Source organism: Magnolia sinica, chromosome 9 (assembly GCF_029962835.1).
Source record: "Magnolia sinica isolate HGM2019 chromosome 9, MsV1, whole genome shotgun sequence".
In the NCBI taxonomy this organism is placed as follows: domain Eukaryota; kingdom Viridiplantae; phylum Streptophyta; class Magnoliopsida; order Magnoliales; family Magnoliaceae; genus Magnolia; species Magnolia sinica.
In genome coordinates, this window is record NC_080581.1 from 84,266,578 (window position 1) to 84,282,386 (window position 15,809).

Sequence of the window (15,809 nt, forward strand, 5' to 3'; positions counted from 1 at the left end):
CCAGATACACAACTCATGTGATCTAAATCAAAGTGAACGATGGGGATGACATGCCAATCATAATTTTGTGCGTGTTTATGCACCATTCGTCAAACCGGCTCATCAACAGTAACTCACCGAGTTTGAGGGATTGTACAAAAATCAGACTGATTAAGAAATACAGAGAGACTTGACAAGCTACTTGGTTTTTAGGTGCAATTTTACATTGCTGTAGTTGGTGTGTCCCATATGAGATTTTAATGGCCACGGATTAGGAGAGTCCAGGTAACAGCTTAGTGGGTGAATCCCTGACCATGGGGCCCACCTTGATATGTGTTATATATCCACTCAATCCATTAATTCTTCTAGCTAATTGTAGAGCATGGTCCCAAAAATGAAGCAGATCCAAAATCTCTTGACCATTAAAAACTTATTGTGGGCCACAGAAGTTTTGGATCAAGCTGATATTTGTATTTTCCCCTGGTCCGGACCTATGCAACCTTATCAACAAGTTGGATGGAAAAATAAACATTATGGTGGGCCCTAGGAATTTTTAAATGGTGAGCATTTAATGACAATAATGTTCCTGATTTTCGTACTGTAAGTAGACACATAAAAACATAAATTAAAATGGTTAAAATTTTAATTTTTGTGTTAATATGAAAAACAAATCACTTATTCATTCGGTAAAGACACTATTAGATTTGAGAAAAGTTAGAGGATTGATTCTTACCATCTCCTTTTTTTAAGCTAGCAAAAAAAAGCTGTCCAGTATCCTCATGATGATAAAGAAAATATCTTATATCAGACTAACTAGTTGAACATGCAAAAGTTCCTTCATTAAACTAGAATTACAATGTTCGACCACAAAAGGCAAGAGAAGATTCCCATAATTCAAAGGATTACTTAACATGGATTTGTACATGCCGTGAGGTGGGCCTTCTGTTAGACTGTTTATATTTTGCCAAATTGTATGATGTGTCTTTGATTGGTCCCACATTCCTCTACCTGTTATCTTAATGGAGGAAACACGAAAACATTATATTATCTTTTGTTGTTGATGTCTTAAATCTGTAAATCGATCATTGACAAACTGCTCAATGCCATCGAATAGGTGCACAATCATGCTATCGGAAAAATTCAGAAAATCCATCTCTTCTTTCTAAAACATTTTGGTGTTTTCTTGATGTCATCAAAGGTGTCATCGAGTGCGCGCAAAATTGCTCAAGTGCAGGATTTGTTTCCAATTTCGATTGTGATTCTTGTATATATATATATATATATATGGGTGTAATCGGGATTTGGGGTATCTTAGAGCTTTTTAATTTGTTCTCGGGTCTCAAGGGTATAGCTTGAGTTGATTCGAGGCTTGTTCGGATCTGTAATGAACCGAAAAATTTCGTGCAAAGACCTGAGCACTACCTCAAATTCTTGAGAAGTTAACTGTGGGTTAATTAGCGCTAAACTCGATTGCTTGTGAAATTAGCATCAATCACTTTAAATTTGATCTGCAGGACTCAAAACCTATAGAATCGTTAGCGCTATGTTACCCTAAAATCTGGGATTCAACGCTAAATCCGGTTGCTCTCGGGAGTACTTGGAAACTTTGGATCGGACCTGGACCGCGTGTCGAAAGTCCGATAGTGATAATCTTAGGCATTTCTGGTCACCTTGTTGGGCTTGACCATCACCTCAGAAATCAAGTCCAGATGATGTCCTGAGTCAATTTGCTTGAGTCTGGAGTGAAGAGGGTGACAACGGTGAGAAATTAAATATGATTTATGAAATCTGAGTCGTGTCGCTTGCGCGATGATTTTAAGCAATCTGACTATTGGATTCTGACCCAATTTCACGCTCGGATCAGGAAAGATGGCCCAGGCATGTCATAGTGCTTGTGGACCTGATCGAGTTTCGGTGACCGTTGAATTGAGATTGGTCCGCCACGGCTGATCTGTATATCCGATCGGTACGAAAACTCAGCCTGACCTAGATCCATGGTCAGTGAGCTTAAGTTCGACCGCACGTGGAAAAAGGACCACCGGAAGTGCTCCGCTAGATCGAGAGAGGCCTGATTTGGTTATAACCTATGTATACCTTGGCCCTGGGGCTATTTTCATCCATGTTAGGCCTATATAAAGACCTTAAAACCCTCACTCTCTATTCCATACGAATTTTCTAAACCCTAGCTAAGAGAGAGAGAAAGGAAAAGAGAGAGAAGGTAAGAGAGAAGTTGGTGAATCATCTTGAGATTCTTTCTTGTTTCCCTACATCCTTAAACCGTCACTTCTGAATCATTATTCCGGCGATTCTCAGTTCCTTCTTGGGTAAGTTAATCAAACCCTAGTCTGTTTTAGAGCTTAAAATGGTCTATGTGTTGATGTAGCTCATTTCTATTCATGCCTTAGGTTATCTAGTCGCCGTTGACGAAGACTTATCGTCTGAATCAGTTCGGTGCGCTTTTTCTGGTTTAAGGTGCGGACTATATTCGTATAAGTTATGGTTTTCAAGGCTTTCAATGTCAGATAATGGTTTATTATTGTTGTGGGTGTAATTTCACATGCTAAATGCGATGTTTATATTGCGTTCCTGATATATATGAGTTATGTTGAGATTTGTGTATTCCATGTATATGTAGAAAGTACCGTATACGTATGAAATACGAATATGTGTTTGCCATGATTAATTGTCGTGTACTTGTGCTAGTTGTATGTGTATCAACTCCTTGGCAAAAGGAATTGTCCAAATGTGTGTTATCACCAACATACGTCATGTATGCTGGAATATGTAGTCTAAGTGTTTGTAGAAATGTCTGAATGATCAAGTGTAATATATTATCCTGTTTACGGACGTTGAGAAGAGATTCTCGACTATCCTATTTGTGTGTATGATTTCTCATATGCAATATACATTCTTTGTTGGTTAAATTTAAGCATTTCTTTTATGTAAATTCATGTTAAGTTGATATTCTTCAAATGCTCACATATTGTATGATTTGAATTGTTGTTCCATTACTGTTCTACATTGTTAATATGAATATCTGTTATAATTGAATGTGTTTGGGACTATGAAATAGTCCAGGAAATCGGTAATCGACCTTGAGCTCGTGGCCGAGGTTGCTTTCGCCACGAAGGACGTGTTTGACGAACCCAAGTCGTATTAGGGTTGTCGGCAGTGGTTTGGACACACGGAGTGTTTACGCACTCTATGTCATTCAACTCAACGTGCGCTTGTGCTAGTCGAGTTCGTTAAGTAACCCGATTGTCCTGGTGGATGTACACCATGTATGGACACCATTGTTTGAATCTAGGGTACCAAACTTACCAATGCAATCCCGTTAACCGTTGTACCTTGATCCGCTAAGACTCATGAGCCGGGCATGGTGGTATGGGACACCGTGGTCGAGCTGTCGGCCTACGCTGGGATGACGAGCCTCCCCGTAGTGACCAGTGAGCACACCAGACTCGTGAGCCGATTATGGTGGTATAGGACACTATATTCATGCTGTCGGCCTAATTGATTGGTGACGAGCCCTTTGTAGTGACCTCGAGCATACCTTGATACTGCATTAAGGCGACGAACCTTAGGGTAGTAACTAAGGTATGATAGGCGTGCATTGATTGGTGACGAGCCCTTTGCAGCGACCTAGAACCATATGATCGTATGAGATTGCCTAGGACTGACAACCTTAGAATGGATCATTGTTTGGAAATTGATATGAGGAAGGTACTTTAGCTTCCCAATCCTGCTGTCTGAAAAGGACTAATAATAACTTGGTAATCATATTCATGCACCGCATTGCATGTGCATAGGAGTTGTTGGCACTACGGGAGGTTGTCATGCGTAACGTAAGATGAAGACGCTGAGGGAGTACAGGCGAGGGCATGCATCATTTTTCATACATCCTTGCATTAACAAGAGTACCTTAGACGTGTTTGATTATATTGCCTTATCATTACTGCTTAATTGATTTGATATCATGTTAACTTTTACTGTATAGTTCCACTGATTTGATCACTCACTCCCACATTCTGGGACGGTGTTTCAACACCAACCAGACCCTGTCTTAGATGCAGATGATGACGCGACCCCTGAGGCAGAGCAGGAGTATGAGGATGATGATGACGCGTTTTCTTTTATGTAGTTCTCAGGCAGGTTCATGTGAGCCGTGTCCTGATCTACGGGGATTCTGGGTTTTCATTGGGAATAGATAATTTCATTTTGATACTTGTATTTTGAGATAAACACTTGTAATTATGACCTGGCAGAGCATACATACCACAGGGACTTGCACATGTACACATATATTTCTTTAAGTCTTTCGCTTGCGCTTTTCACTTATCCCTAGATTATGTTTGCAGTTTAACTTAATCTATTCCATATTTTATATACTCATACAAACAACATACATCATTCATTACATATGTTGCATAAGTGATGTTTTGAAACTCGGGAGTTGAGTTATGCTCAACCCCCGAATTTCAGGGCGTTACAGGATCAGATAATCTTTATCTCTTCTAATTTTCTGCTTTCATAGTGCATTATTGTCACTTTGTGCGATGGTTTCTGTGATAGATGCTCTTAGTAGATCCCACTGTGATGTTTGTGAGAAATATGTCCCATCCATCTATTTATGTAAGTCGGAATGGACTAGTTTTTGTCGAGTTTTGGTGCGGTCCACATGATTTTTCATATCACCGTTCAACCTGCGTTTGAACGGTATTTTCCTAAGTATGCGAGCATAGATCATGAAAAATCTCATGTGTACGGTCGGTTTGACCTTCTGAAACAAATGGACGGTCCAGATCATCCTGTTGGTGGCCCACACTGAGATAACGGACGGACCGCTTGTTCGTCTATTGTAAACAGAGGTGGACTCTGTTACGGAGAAACTTGCGGTCAAACGTAAGTTGGACTCTTCCCTTTGCTCGGTGCACTGCGAGTGCACAGCCCATGTGTACTCCCACGTACGCACAGTGGGTCCCATCTTGATGCATGTGAGAACTCTGATCCGTCCATCCTCTTTTTCATTTAAATTAAGGGGTTGATGTCGAAATTGAGGTATATCCAGAGATCAGGTGGGCCCAAAATCGATGGTTTATGAGTTGATCTATCAGTTGGGCCACTTCCATAGAGATCCACGGGTTCAAATTTGACGTGTACGGTTCATTTATGGTCCTCAGGCCATGTATAACGTTGGGAGCCGATCAGATGGTGGGAACCTTATGATCTTGCATTATGGACGTCTTTTCGGCCTGTTTAAAGTGAGTGGCTGGAATCTCTCTGATCTTCGGCGTGTAAATCCTCTATCTTGGTCCCATGGAGTCCCGTCCCATGCCTTAGTGAATTCAGAGCGTCAATCCATACATTTAGCATCATTTTTCAGTCCAGGTTCTTAAACATACCCTGCATTACAAACACGATTAATTCAGGCCGTTAAGCAATATCATAATCGTAAATCCATGCAATCAATGGGGTCTAATATGCAATATTTGACCCTCAACACAATCCCCAACCAGCATTTTGCTAGTCCTGAGCAAAATATGCGAAAATAAGTTGAGAATTCCAGGACAATTTGTATGAACTCGAGTGATTTTTGCAAAATAATTCAAATACGAGACTGTTACGTTGCATGAATGTTGGGCCTTACTCTCTCCTAGACTCAAACACACGGTAAATTTCATAATCAATTTCAAATATTAATCCATTAATTAGACAATTCTAAACATTGAGTTCCATGAATGTATAGTGTAATCTCGGCTTAACACTATTAAAATTCACTTTTCTATTTCAGGATATCATTGGTAACCACAAAAGAATTCATGATAACCAACACCTAAACCGAAACTTGATTCATTCTTCCAACTTTTGATGATTTTCATACTATGTCAACTTTTTTTTTTTTAATTTTAAAGTAAAGCCAAGGAGGGAAAACGAATCCTCACCTATAGGGAGCAGACCCATGGTGAAGACTAGTCGCCCAACTTTTCCCAAATGTCAACCATGGAGAATCGAATCTACACCTATAGAGAGCAAACCTATGGTAAAGACCAGTCGCCCAATCCTTTCAATTTCTCAAGTTGGTTCCTTTCATGTTTAATAATCACCAAGTTATCCCTTCAATGTTGAACTAAAATCTTAATGTGTAAGCGAGATGCGTTTTGCGAAAATCATGACTCAATCAATGTTTACAACTTTTAATTCCAGATTAACGATTCAAACTCAATCGTGAAATCTAAAAGATACTGAATCCAAGAGTCATAAATTATTAACATCACTTATCTTGAAATTTACAAGGTATTCACAAAAAAAAATTAAAAATTTTCACAATTTTTGCTCAAGACCAAGGAAACACTGATTAGCAAACCTAATCTCCCACCCCCAACCTAAAATCTACATTGTCCTTAGTGTAAAAGAAATAAGCATACAATGCACATGGGACAACGAAAATATAAGAGTGATAGAAAGATAGTACCTGGGGGAAAAAATCAAGAAGTTTTCCAAAAGATCGCAGCATGGGCGTCGGTCAGCATGAGAGAGAAGGCAACATAAAAATAACAAAAATAAAATCCTACCTATACCACTTTCGTAGGTGCTCTCGATTGCATTTAGCGTATGCAACAAGCCTTTAAACCCTTAGGTTGCCCCTAGTGGATGAGTTGTAGTCTCGTGAGGGTTTGCAGTAATGTTACCCACAAACATTGAACTAAGTAATGATAAAAATGAAATGAAATGAAGAGCTGGGTTGCCTCCCAGGAGTGCTAAGTTTACCATCTTTAGCCAGACAAATAAAGCAACTACCCTAGTCCTATGAAAGCGATAAACCTACCTATACCTCCATCAGACTAGGAGATCAATCCTGGTAAACAGGAGCAATCAGGGGCATGGACATGTCCTCTGAATCAAATTTCTCGACAAATGGTTTCAATCGATGTCCATTGACTTTAAATTCCTTGCCATTGTCGGGATCTCTTATTTCAACGGCCCCATGAGGAAAAACAGTAACAACAATGTAAGGGCCGGTCCAACGAGATCGAAGCTTACCCGGAAAGAGATGTAATCGAGAATTGTACCAAAGGACCTTCTGACCAGGCGTGAATGATTTTCACAAAATGTGTTGGTCATGAAATGCTTTCATCTTGTCCTTGTAAATTCTTGAATTATCGTACGCATCATTCCGGATTTCCTTAAGTTCATTCAATTGAAGTTTGCGTAGCGAGCCAGCGTTGTCCAGATTGAAATTAAGATTTTTGATCGCCCAGTACGCTTTATGTTCCAGCTCCACAGGCAAGTGACAAGCTTTCCCATAGACAAGTCTAAAGGGAGACATTCCAATAGGAGTTTTAAAGGCAGTACGGTATGCCTATAAGGTATCGGTCAATCAGATTGACCAATCCTTACGATCAGGGTTAATCATTTTTTCCAAAATATGTTTAATTTCCTATTAGAAATCTCAGCTTGCCCACTTGTCTGTGGGTGGTACGGGATGCTCACCTTATGAGAGATACCGTATTTCTTCAATAAGCTCTCAAATGGTTTATTACAAAAGTGTGAGCCCCCATCACTAATGATGGCTCGAGGCGTTCCGAATCGAGAAAGGATGTTTTCTTTTAGGAATTTAATGATCGTGCGATGGTCATTAGTTCGACACGGAATCGCTTCGACCCATTTAGTGACATAATCCACGGCGAGCAAAATATACAGATTTCCAAACGATTGGGGGAATGGTCCCATGAAATCGATGCCCTAGCAATCAAATGCTTCAATGATAAGGATGAGATTCAAAGGCATCATATTTCGACGGGACAATGCTCCCAATTTCTGACAACGCCCACAAGCTTTGCAAAACTCATGAGTGTCCCTAAACATAGTGGGCCAGTAAAAGCCACACTGCAGAATCTTGGCCGTGGTCTTTTTAGCAGAAAAGTGACCACCATAGGCCTGTGAGTGACAGAAGGAGATGACGCTCCGATGCTCATCGTCTGGTACACATCTCCTTAGGATTTGGTCTGGGCAATATTTAAATAAGGATCATCCTAGAAAAAGTTACGCACCTCGGTGAAGAATTTCTTCTTATCTTACGCAGTCCAATGTGTTGGTATGGAACCTGTGGCAAGATAATTAGCAATATCAGTGAACCAAGGTGAATGGGAAATTCTGAACAGTTGTTCATCAGGGAACATGTCATTAATATGGGTCGTCTCAAGGGAATCAGAGGTATTAAGGTGAAAAAGGTGATCGGCCACAACGTTTTCTACTCCCTTTTTATCTTTAATTTTCAAATCAAATTCTTGGAGTAGAATGATCTATCGTATCAGGCGGGGCTTAGAATCATTCTTAGAAAGAAGATACTTCAGTGCCGCATGATCTGTATAGATAATGATCTTGGATCCGATCAGGTAGGACCTAAATTTGTCCGAGGCGAACACTACGGCTAAAGGTTCTTTTTCCGTAGTTGAGTAGTTCACTTGGGCCGGATTTAAAGTCCTACTCGCGTAATGGATGACGTAGGGTCTCTTATCATTTCTCTGGCCTAGAACCGCTCCAAGAGCATAATCAGAAGCGTCGCACATAAGCTCAAAAGGAAGGCTCCAGTCGGGTGGCTGCATGATAGGTGCAGTGGTTAACGTGCCCTTAAGCTTGGTGAAAGCTTCCTGACATTGCTCAGTCCACTCGTACGGAGCATCCTTTTGAAGAAGATTACATAAAGGACGAGAGAGGAGACTAAAGTCCTTTATGAATCGCCTGTAAAATCCTGCATGTCCTAAGAAGGATCGCACGTCTCTGATGTTCTTGGGTGGAGGTAGGTTAGAGATAAGATCGATTTTTGTCTTATCTACCTCGATTCCCTTGGACGAGATGATATGCTCAAGGACAATTTCCTTCTGAACCATGAAATGACACTTCTCCCAATAAAAACCAAGTTCTTTTCTTCACATCTTTTCAGCACACATTTAAGACTTTCTAAGCACTTACTGAAAGATGGACCGTAAACAGAGAAATCGTCCATGAAGACCTCTAGATATTGCCCTACCATATCAGAAAAGATACTAAGCATACATCGCTGAAAGGTGGCAGGGGCATTACATAGTCCGAATGGCATCCTTCGGTAGGCAAAGGTGCCGTAGGGACATGTAAATGTGGTCTTTTCCTGATCTTCAGGGGCTATCTCTATCTGGTTGTAGCCCGAATACCCATCAAGGAAACTGTAATAGGAATGACCAGCTAACCTTTCTAAGATCTGATCAATGAATGGTAAAGGAAAGTGGTCTTTCCTCGTGACGGTATTCAACTTCCTATAGTCAATGCACATTCGCCAACCAGTAGTGACTCTAGTTGGCACGAGTTCATTATTAGCATTGGCTACGATGGTGATTCCGGACTTCTTAGGGACCACTTGAGTTGGACTCACCCATTGACTATCAGATATAGGGTATATGATACCCATGTCCAATAGTTTAAGAACCTCAGCTTTAACCACTTCCTTCATGTTTGGATTTAGTCTACGTTGTGGTTGTCGAGCAATTTTTGCATTATTCTTAAGATATATGCGGTGAGTACAAATCGAGGGATCGATTCCCTTGAGGTCTGCTATAGTCCATCCCAGGGCTCCTTTATGCTCAATGAGAGTAGATATGAGCACATTCTCCTGTTCTTTCTCCAGGTGGGCAGAGATCACCACCGGGTATGTCTCATCTTGACCTAAATAGGCATATTTCAAATCAGAGGGCAAAAGTTTTAGATCAAGCTTCGGCGGCTTGAGGTTAGACGGTAGAGGCACTACATCGGTTTGTGGTAATTCTTCAAATTGTGGCCTCCACCGATTAACTTCAAGTACCAGTGCAGTATCAAGCAAGGCGCACGGCTCCCTAATCATGTCATCATCAAAATCATGGGAGTGGGCCAGGCACGTCTCTAGATGGTCGGAGGATAAGGTTAGAGGTGTCGTATCTTCCACGAAAGAGTCAATCATGTTAATGTCGTGGAAATCATCATCATCCTCTGAGTTGCTACCGTTATTGAAAAAGATGTTTGACTCCAATGTCAAATTTCCAAAAGACATAGTCATGACACCATTCTTGCAATTGATAATTGCATTTGACGTGGCAAGGAATGGGCGACCAAGAATGACGGGAATCTGAGTGCTCATATTATTGATGGGTTCGGTGTCCAGGATGATAAAATCTATAGGGTAGTAAAATCTATCGACCTGGACTAACACATCCTCAATTATCCCTCTTGGTACACGAACAGAGCGATCAGCAAGTTGTAGTGTGGTCAGGGTGGGTTTTAATTCACCCAAACCTAACTATTTGTATACCGAGTAGGGAATCAGATTTACGCTCGCTCCTAAGTCAAGAAGTGCATGATCAATTCGATGGTTCCCGATTACACATGATATAGTTGGGCTACCGGGATCCTTGAATTTCTACGGCACGTCGTGCTTCAGGATGGCACTCACTTTCTCAGTCAAGAAGATTTTCTTTTGAATACTTTGCCGTCTTTTGGTCATGCATAAGTCTTTCAGAAATTTGGCATATGAAGGAATCTGTTTCATGACATCAAGTAGATGAATGTTAACTTTCACTTATTTCAACACCTCCAGAATATCTTGAGAGTTAGAAAGACGTTTTGGTGCAACCAATCGTTAGGGGAACGGAGCAACTGGCTTCTCTAGAAGTTCCGGTTCTAATTTTTGTGGAGCATCATTAGATCCATCATTGTTGTCCTCTTCTGGTTCTTGAGGCTTTTCGGGCCTAACTGGAAGAGTTTTATCAATGATCTTTCCACTCCTAAGAGTGGTGATGGATTTAGCGTGCCCCATCTGATTTGAAGAGCTGGGATCACTAATCTCGTACCGCGGTTTAGAATTGGGGAGAGGTTGTGCAGGAATCATCCCCTTTTCTATAACCGTCATACGAGAATCTATCTTTTGCATAAAATCTGTAATTCCCCGCATTGCCTGAGCCAGCTCTTGTATGGAATTTTGAACCGGTTCCTCTTGAGGTTTCACTTGATTTGGATTTTGATTGAAGAAACCTTGAGGGGTAGCCGTTTGTCCATTCCTCCAACTAAAGTTTAGATGATTTTTCGAACCAGGATTGTACGTATTGGAGTTAGGTCCAGTAAAGGGTCTTTGATAGTTGTTTACGGCATTGGCTTGTTCATTCAACACTCCTCGAAAGGTAGGATTGTAGGACAGTTTTCAGTTGTGTGAATGTTGCAATCACAGATGTCGCAAACAATTTCATTGACCTTATCCTTCTTTCCTTCCATGGCCTCAAATTTTCTTATGAGATTATTCACTTTATACTTTAGATCATCTTCTTCTTTCAGGAGATACATTCCGCCTTTCTCCTTAGATTGAGTTGGTCTAGACGTGGTGTTTGATTTTGGGTAATAGTCCCAAGATTGTGTTTTTTCAGCCAGACTGTCGAGGTAGTCCCATACCTCGTCGACATCTTTATTAATGAACTCTCCATTACACATTATCTCGACCATTTGGCGTATGGAAGATGTCAGTCCATCGTAGAAGAAATTTGTAATGCGCTACGTTTCAAATCCGTGTTGTGGGCATGAACTGACTAAATCTTTGAACCTTTCCCAACATTGGAAGAATGTTTCATCTTCCTTTTAGACAAAGTTCATGATTGCTTTTCTGAGGGTAATCGTTTTATGATGTGGGAAGAATTTTTTTATGAATTCCCTCTGCATGTCGTTCCATGTGCCAATGGATCTAGGACGCAGTGAATGTAACCACGTCTTAGCCTTCTCTTTTAAGGAAAAAGGGAAGAGTTTCAGCCTGATTGTATCCTCAGATACATTAGAAAAATATAATGTAGCTATAATCTCATCGAACTCTTTTAAATGTAAATATGGACTTTCTGATTCAAGTCCATGGAATTTGGGAAGGAGTTGGATAACTCCTGGCTTGATGTCCATTTGTCCTGTGTTTTCAGGAAAAATCATGCATGAGGGCGTACTCACTCCCGCCGGTTGTAGATAATCTCGTAAAGTACGAGGCGGGGGTGCCTGATGCACCTCATTCTCATCTTGGGTATCCTCCACCCTGGGTGGAAGTAGAGGCGGTTGGTCTTTAGCCATAACTTCAGTTAACTCAGGGGATTTCGAGTGGTGTCTAGTCCTGCGATGGATAGTTAACCCCTCAACCAATCCTCCTTCAGTCAAGAGACGTCGAGTGTTGTCACGGGCCCACTTGGGCATGAAACACTCACAGCCCTCAATCAAATTTGAAACCTAATCCTAAGAAGGGAGAAGAAAATCTAAAAAGAAAGAGAGGGTTGGAAAGAAGTTACCAAATTGGAGTCCCTAAGTTAAAAACTTGCAAAATAAAACAAAATAAGTTAGATTCTAAAAAGAGAAAAAAATCATTTAAAAGAAAGATAGCAGTAAACTGATTTCTAAAAGAAGGAATTCCTAAAAGAAAGTGAAAATTTCTAAAAATAAATTAGGAAACAAAGTTAGATTCTAAAAGAGTTAGAATTAGAAAGCTAATAAAAATAGAAAGTTAGTTTCTAAAAAGGAAAGTACCAGAATTAGAGAGTTTCTAAAAATAAAGGAAAGATGAGTTAGTTTCTAAAATTAAAAAGAATCTCTAAAAAGGGAAATAACTAACCTAGTTTCTAGAAACAAAAGAGGAAATTTTCTAAAAATAAACTAGTTCCTAAAAATAGAAAAATACTAGAATAAGAAAATTTCTAAAACTCAAACAATAATTCTAAAAATAGAAAAAGTAGAGGAATTAGAAAGAGATTACCAATTTAGAAGTTATTTCAGGGTCCTACAAAATAGGAAAACAAGTTAGTTTCTAAAAATAAAATAAAATAAAAACTTTTTAACCTAAAGTTAGTAAAATCCTAATCTTAACCTAATTCTAAAACTAATTAATTTCAGAAAAACGTAGCTGTCAGTCCCCGGCAACGGCGCCAAAAACTTGTTCACTCCCCAAGTATAGGGTTGTGATGTAGTAATAAACTCGGTGAGACCGAGGTCGAATCCCAAGGGACTAATACCTGTACGTAATCTGAAACTAGGTAGAAATAGAAATAACCTAAGATGAAATCGAAATCAAATATAAATTGATGAATAATGGTGAAATGCTAGTCTAAAACTTAATGAATTCAGAGGAAGGGAACTAGGGATTCAGAGGATCTACTTGTAGAGATCAGGGAGATCTTATGCCTGCATCAAGAGTTATGGAATTTAAACTGAACTTCCTTTGATATAGTTTTCAAGAGATGAAAGGTATATGAATTAGAATGGATTCCATCACCAAACCATGCCCAGGAGACAAAGTAAACAACAGAATTAAACTAATTACCAACCAACCAACAATGTATGAAGATTAGGAAGGGTACTGTCATCCGACCATGCCCATGGAACAATGATGAACAACAGGGCTTCCTGACTTCATAAACATGAAAAGGAGAAAGAAATACTCAAAGCCATCACAGATCTATTGCAATTTCAGTCACAACAAACCATTAAAAACTAAAAGCATTCCCCTAACTGAACCGTACTCAAAGTAGTTCAACAAATTAAATCAAAGGGATAAAAATAGAGTCTCCCATCTCACTACAAGCTTCACCTCTTAGCCCTAGCTAAGAGGTTTAGCCACACATAAACCTGATTAGGCTAAATCTCAAAAACATCATAAAACGTTAACGAAAACAACTGACTTATTCTCTTTCTCTCCCTTGTAATGCATCCACGTCTGCCTCCTCAAGCCGTGCTCACGTCCAGCCAAAATCGAGCCAAGCCCATAACCGACCGCTGCTCCCTCCCTTGAATGTTTCACGTCTGCCCTCGAGATTGGATCCCCCTTCTCTCCTGCACGTCTCCTTCTTATCAGCTGATGGAGGTCGGTGGATTACGCAGTAAAAAATGGTGGACACGAAGCACAGTTGCGTGCGAAGCGTTTACGCAGAGTTGGTGGCTTACGCAGTAAAAACGTAAGCGCGGTTTGCGTTTTTGCTGCGTAAGCCACCAACTCTGCGTAAACGCTTTGCACGCAACTGTGCTTCGTGTCCACCATTTTTTGCTGCGTAATCCACCGACCTCCATCAGCTGATAAGAAGGAGACGTGTGGGAGAGAAGGGGGATCCAATCTCGAGGCCAGACGTGAAGCATTCAAGGGAGGGAGCAGCGGTCGGTTATGGGCTTGGCTTGGTTTTGGCTGGACGTGAGCACGGCTTGAGGAGGCAGACGTGGATGCATTACAAGGGAGAGAAAGAGAATAAGTCAGTTGTTTTCGTTAACATTTTATGATGTTTTGAGATTTAGCCTAATCAGGTTTATGTGTGGCTAAACCTCTTAACTAGGGCTAAGAGGTGAAGCTTGTAGTGAGATGGGAGACTTTATTTTTATGCCTTTGATTTAATTTGTTGACCTACTTTGAGTACGGTTCAGTTAGGGGAATGCTTTTAGTTTTTAATGGTTTGTTGTGACTGAAATTACAATAGATCTGCGATGGCTTTGAGTATTTCTTTCTCCTTTTCATGTTTATGAAGTCAGGAAGCCCTGTTGTTCATCATTGTTCCATGGGCATGGTCGGATGACAGTACCCTTCCTAATCTTCATACATTGTTGGTTGGTTGGTAATTAGTTTAATTCTGTTGTTTACTTTGTCTCCTGGGCATGGTTTGGTGATGGAATCCATTCTAATTCATATACCTTTCATCTCTTGAAAACTATATCAAAGGAAGTTCAGTTTAAATTCCATAACTCTTGATGCAGGCATAAGATCTCCCTGATCTCTACAAGTAGATCCTCTGAATCCCTAGTTCCCTTCCTCTGAATTCATTAAGTTTTAAACTAGTATTTCACCATTATTCATCAATTTATTTTTGATTTCGATTTCATCTTAGGCTACTTCTATTTCTACCTAGTTTCAGATTACGTACAGGTATCAGTCCCTTGGGATTCGACCTCGGTCTCACCGAGTTTATTACTACATCACAACCCTATACTCGGGGAGTGAACAGTAGGGTCACTTGAGCTAGATTTGGATCTACTTCATTCTAGGGGGCATAGATATAACATATATGCATCAAGGTGGATGCGGTTTGGCTAGCGACGTTGTGGTTAGTGGTTGGTGCTCTGTGGACCCACCATGATCTATGTGTTTTATCCATATCGTTCATCATTTTTTACACATCATTTTAATTACTTATCCTATAAATGAGGTAGATCAAAATCTCAAGTGGACCACACCATGGGAAAACAATAGTGATTGAATGTCTACCATTAAAAACCTCTTACAGCCCACTGTAATGTTTATTTGACATCCAACCTGTAGATTAGGTCATACAGACCTAGATGAAAGGAAAAAACAAATCCGCTTGATCTAAAAATTTTGTAGCCCCAAGAAGTTTTTAATGTGAGAGTTGAATAACTATTGTGTGGCCCACTTGAGATTTTGATCTACCTCAATTTTGGGTTCATACCATAAAATTATCTAGAAAAATGGATGGACGGCATGGATGAGACACAAACATCATGCTGGGGTCCACAGAGCACCAACCACTAGCCATTGGCTAGTGGCAGGGGAGTAGCCAATCCTTTTCCCATCAAGTTGGCCCTATAATAAAGCCGCACTAATCCCTGCATGTATTCTGTTCTTTTGTTATTTTTCTCTCTTTTCTCTTTATTGTTTGTGCCTCCCTGAGCGTACACACATGCAATAAAGGCTAATGTAAAGGGAACATAAGTGACAATAGAATGGCACACACGTGCCACATCCAATCCATTTAAAACATTCATCCAACCTTTTATAAGTTTTTCAAAAATAAATCAGGTCCACTTAGCATGTG

The 15,809-nt window shown here is 40.2% G+C and overlaps 1 non-coding gene across 1 annotated transcript; it reads left to right on the plus strand.

The window, feature by feature from the left end:
* Positions 1-11,536: 11,536 nt before the first annotated feature.
* On the plus strand, positions 11,537-11,643 carry LOC131257088 (small nucleolar RNA R71). Its single transcript, XR_009177108.1, has one exon. It is a non-coding gene; the product is annotated as a small nucleolar RNA R71 (small nucleolar RNA).
* The last annotated feature ends 4,166 nt before the right edge of the window (positions 11,644-15,809 follow it).